Source organism: Octopus bimaculoides, chromosome 4 (assembly GCF_001194135.2).
Source record: "Octopus bimaculoides isolate UCB-OBI-ISO-001 chromosome 4, ASM119413v2, whole genome shotgun sequence".
Classification (NCBI taxonomy): Eukaryota; Metazoa; Mollusca; class Cephalopoda; order Octopoda; family Octopodidae; genus Octopus; species Octopus bimaculoides.
This window is the reverse complement of record NC_068984.1, coordinates 68757486-68762941: the sequence shown is the minus strand read 5'-3', so window position 1 is coordinate 68762941 and position 5456 is coordinate 68757486.

The window sequence follows — 5456 nt, the reverse complement described above, 5'->3', positions numbered from 1 at the left end:
CATATATATATATATATATACGACAGGCTTCTTTCAGCCGAGAAACAAGTGACTGGGAAGCAAAGTTTTATCACACAACCATACCTGCGCATATATATATATATATATATATATATACATATATACATACATATATATTTACATACACACACACACACACACACACATATATATATACATATATATATATATATATAAGCACATATACATAGACATACATACATAGACAGATAAATAGATAGGCAGAGAGACAGATGGATTTATTTTTATACTCATATATTTACACATATATTTAGGTATACGTGCATACATGCCTACACACTTATACACAATTATATATAATTTTGTTGGAGATCCGTAAAACTCGGAGCAGATAAAACTCTAAAAGCGTCTAAATATTGACCTGTAAAAAACCCCTTAGAATAGAAAATGGTGACTGTTTCCAATGGGACGTCACATGCATGTATACACACATTCATACATGTGTATTAATATAAATATATACACGTATGTATAGTCGATTTTTCTAGGAAAAAGGTGTTTAACCCTTCACACAAAGCTAGCTCGTGCCTTTTATGTAAAACTTACGGTAGTTTGTGTTCGGCCGTAAACATTTACGGTATCTGTGTCATTTGCTATGTTACGAGAAATTATAATTTTAATCTTGGATTTAGACCAGTGTTTCATGGTGTGCTTGTTTTAACCTCTTCGAAATAGTTGCTTTTTATTAAAGAAAAAAAAAAAAAAACAGCCTTAACTTCACTTTTTCCAGTTTCCTCACTGCCATTCATTTCTACAGTGGTGGTGTTGGGATCAGTCGTATTCACGTCAGTACTTTTGGCATATTTGTTTTCTACCTCACCATCTTGACTCCTCCGAACCTGTCAGGAGCTTGTGAAATCTCTATTAGTACATATTAATCTCTAATAGTACATATACACGCTTTTACACTAATCAGCTTTTACGATGCTCTCAGGCAAACACGGGGTATATGAATAATTAACTTCGTTCATTTTCATCTCAATTTCAATCATAGTCCTACATTATCCGTAACTCCGCAATTAAATATTTTGTGCGAGTGGAAGATTGGTAGACCACAATCCATATTATTATAAAGCGACTAACTTCTTCTAATTGCCAGTGTCGTCTCAGCTTTTGAATTGTATGGGTCCGGGTTTTTTTCTTTAATAAGTTTGGGTTTCTTGGCTTCTAACTGATTATATTGGATAAGAAATTAATTTATCATCTCAATGAAAATATGTGTTCAGCTTAATCTGTTCTGCGAAAAAAAAAAAAAAAGAATATAAAGTGAGCAGCGGAAATAAGGAGAAACAGACAGAATATAATCATTCAATTTAATCAAACGTACTTCGAAAAAATATTAATATGAAAAAATACATGCATGCCTATAATATATTCGTGTGAGTACACGTGTGTATGTATGTGTGTGTGTATATATGTTTATATATATATATGCATATATACATTCGTATATGTACATACATCTATACGTATATGTATATGCATATGTGGGCACATGACGTCACGATACGTGTACAACAAAAAATAAGAAGTACAAATACATGGAATACGTACTATGTTTTTGAACAACGAAAGACACAAATGGAAAACAAGACAAACAACAGAAAGAACGAACCTTCATTAGTTTTGGGATGTTTTTCTACTCTTGTATTTCGGGATTATATATATATATATATATATATATATATCTCACACAAACACACACATTTATACATATACCTTTTTTCTTTTACTTGTTTCAGCCATTAGAATACGATCATGCTGGGGCACCACCTTGGACAATCTTTTTTAAATTTGGTACTTATTCTACTGGTTTCTTTAGCTGAAGCGCTAAAGCACACCATAGATATACATATACGACAGGCTTCTTTCAGTTTCTGTCTACCAAAATCCACTCACAAGGCTTTGGTCGGTCGGAGGCTATAGTAGAAAACACTTGCCCAAGGTGTCATGCAGTAGGACTGATCCTGGAAACATGTGGTTGGAAGCAAACGTCTTACCACACAGCCACACCATGCGTAATTTTTAATATAGGTGCATGTATGAGTATGTGCATATGGGTGTGCAAACAAAAGAAAAATTACTCAATAGTATGCTGGAGCTTATTCCTATTGTTTTAAGTAAGCATTTCTTTCGTTTCTGTTCCAGAATATCGCGTTTCTACAAGGTGATTCAAGATGACTGATTTGTGGTCTATTTTAAAAAAGAGTAGATATTGTACAAGGCAAAATTCATCTGGTGTCATGGCATTGTTCATTTTGAGATTCGAAAAATCAGCATGGCACAAATTGTCATTATCTTAGATGTTATTAAGTCACCCTAGCGTCAGCAAGCTACTTCTTCAGTTGGATATCTATTTTTTTCTTTTTTGGGGAAGTTGTTTTATTTATTTATTGTTAGTAAGGCTGCTTTTATGACTTGGAAGGGCTGTGTGAACGTTTCTGACATAACTTGCACCAGAAAAATTAGATAACGTTTTGGCCCATTAGCATATCGTTAGTGATTTGTATGTTATTGCCTCTAAATGACCTGTTGAAACAAAATTAAAGACATAAGTTCGTTGACCTAAAGCTTCTATGAAATGCGTTACACACTCAGCTGTCATACGCAGAATATACGATAAAATTATCTACTCATTTGTAAAAACAACAGATTGTTTTATATCTTCAGTGTCATACACCTTCAACATTCAAACTCAAGCAAAGTGGTTACTGTTAATGAAGTTTGTTTTAATGCTGAGGGATAAACGAGATGCCACTTCCTTTCATATTACCAGTTTTCATTCTATAGAAGATTAATAGTGTAGGAAATAATTTATTTTATCGTGATAGTAGTAGGAAATGTATCAATACATGTACATAAAAGCATTTGTAAGGATTGACCAATTCAAGAATTTTATTCGAAATTCCCAAATCCTATAATAGGAAGATATATTTCTCTGAGATTCAAAAGCGACATCTTATGTAGCCCTTGAAGTAAGAGAATGCATGTTCTAATAACAAACGAATCAATTTCGTAGGTGTTTTAAAATAAGACTTCCATCTCTTTCGCTTTTCAATTACTTGCCCTTTTTCTTTGAAGCAATCCGGATAATTTTGCAGAAAATTTCGGGATTTTCTGTTCCATCTTTATCTACTAAAGATCTGTTAGTGGCGTGTGCTCAGTAAATTACGGGAAAATATCCGAAGAATATATATACATATGCATTTCTGTATGATTTTCTATTTTTATTGAGTAGATATTACAAAACTACTCGAGGGCCTAAAGTTTCGTGCATGGCACTTATCAAACAGCTCAGTGGCATGCACAAAATTCTCGGCCCTTGACTCACTTTCTATTTTCTGCCGATTTGGCGTAAAGAATAGTATACACACTCATGTGTTTGATCCTTATCCATCCTGTTTTTACTACCTGACTTTCTCTCTCTCTCTTTCTTCATGCATACGTACACACACACACACACACACACACACACACACACACACACACACACATACATACATACATACATAATACATACATATGTGTGTGTTTATTCTTAAACAAGAATAATGTTGACTGTGACTTCGAAGTTTCGGCCAGTTATGCTATTGTTGGACTGTCAATGATATTCTTGCTTGATAAAATATTTGACCTATACAAAAGTTTAGAGTAACTCCCCAGATTAATCTAAATTTGTTTTTAATATAACTAAACATAAAAACATTTATTAACATGCATAGATATATTAGGCGTATGTGTGTGTGTGTGTGTGTGTGTGTACACATATATTTATACATACATATATATTCAATATGTGATCGGCTAGAAAAAAATTTTTAGATATTAAGATAAGTTTCTTAACATGAAACCAATGGTAGCATTAATACACAAATAAAGACATTTTATCCAGCAATGCAGTATTGATCACTCATTCTCGTCGTTCAAAGTTTACGTGTATGTGTTTGTATACACACACACACACACACATATATAAATATATACATTATTTATATATCTATATTTATCTATTTACACACATATATACATACATACACACACACACACACACACACACACACACACACATATTCAGACGGTTCCAGTCAAAGTTTTAAAAGGCCCATTTGTGTAGAGCAGACTCCAGTGGTTCTACCAGGACCATGTTCAGAATGCTCCGGCTTTCTGAGGCAATTACATAGAAACCTCTCGCATTCATTTTTGACGTACGATCAGCAATACAGACCTCTAGTTAAGGATTTATCTACATCAACTGCTTATTGAATACTGCATAAAGAAGGAATGCTGACGAGTTTGGTCAAGGATTGCATGGTCTTGAGTCTTACAAGCGAATTGCAAGGAAGTAACATACCCATGGGATGGACTAGAGAGTAAAACGGAGGACAGGAACTGATAATCATTGTTAATAGTTTAAAGCTTAGAGAGACAGTGTTTAAAAAGAAAAATATACCCCAATATAACTTCTGTTTAACATGATTCAATGTGAGTGCCTCCACCTAGTCGTTTAAATTGCTAGAAATAGTACATATCTCCTTCAAATTAAATCATTTTTTTTTTCTTTTTGAAAAATAAAATATAAACTGGATAGTATTGAACGAGATACGCGATATTCGAAAATAACACAGGTGATTTGAATGAGTAGAACGCTTAACACTAAATACTAAACGCTAAACAAACATGGAGAAGCATAACAACACCGACAGCTTCTGCTTATCATTGATTAATGTGTGTAATATACCATACTAAATGAAAACTGCCTTTCTACCCAACAATCCAGATTGCATTTCAGACATAATTATTACCTTCGCTGTTGCCTTCATTAGAAATTCTTATTTATCAAGCCTGCATCTATTGACTTCTGTAAGTAGGAGCAAGAAGGATACCCAAGACATTAAGAACTTTGTGAAATTGAGAAACTAATTACATTGCTAAAGTAAACTTCAATGAATGAAAAGCTGCAGAAATGAATTATTAAAAGCCTGTTTGTTGAGCTGGTAGCAAAAACTGGAACTAATTACCAATTGTAGCTTACAGCAATCAATAGCAGTTGTACAATTGAGAAAAGTTTCCAGAAACCAAATATGTCATTATGACTATTTGGTTTTATTACTATTTATATTTTTAAATGTCTGTTTTCTTTTTCTTTTAGTTTTAAAACGAATTTCGTATTGTATCTGCTGCATGTTATTATATGATGAATAGATGAATAAATAAATAAATGAGAAGTGGTTTCTACATGCTACAGGATATATCATACACACATAAATAAAGAAATACACGCGCGCGCGCGCACACACACACACACATAAGTATATACATATATATGCATATGTATATGTATGCATGTGTATATATACATATATGCATATATATATATATATATATATATATATATATACACACACATACATATA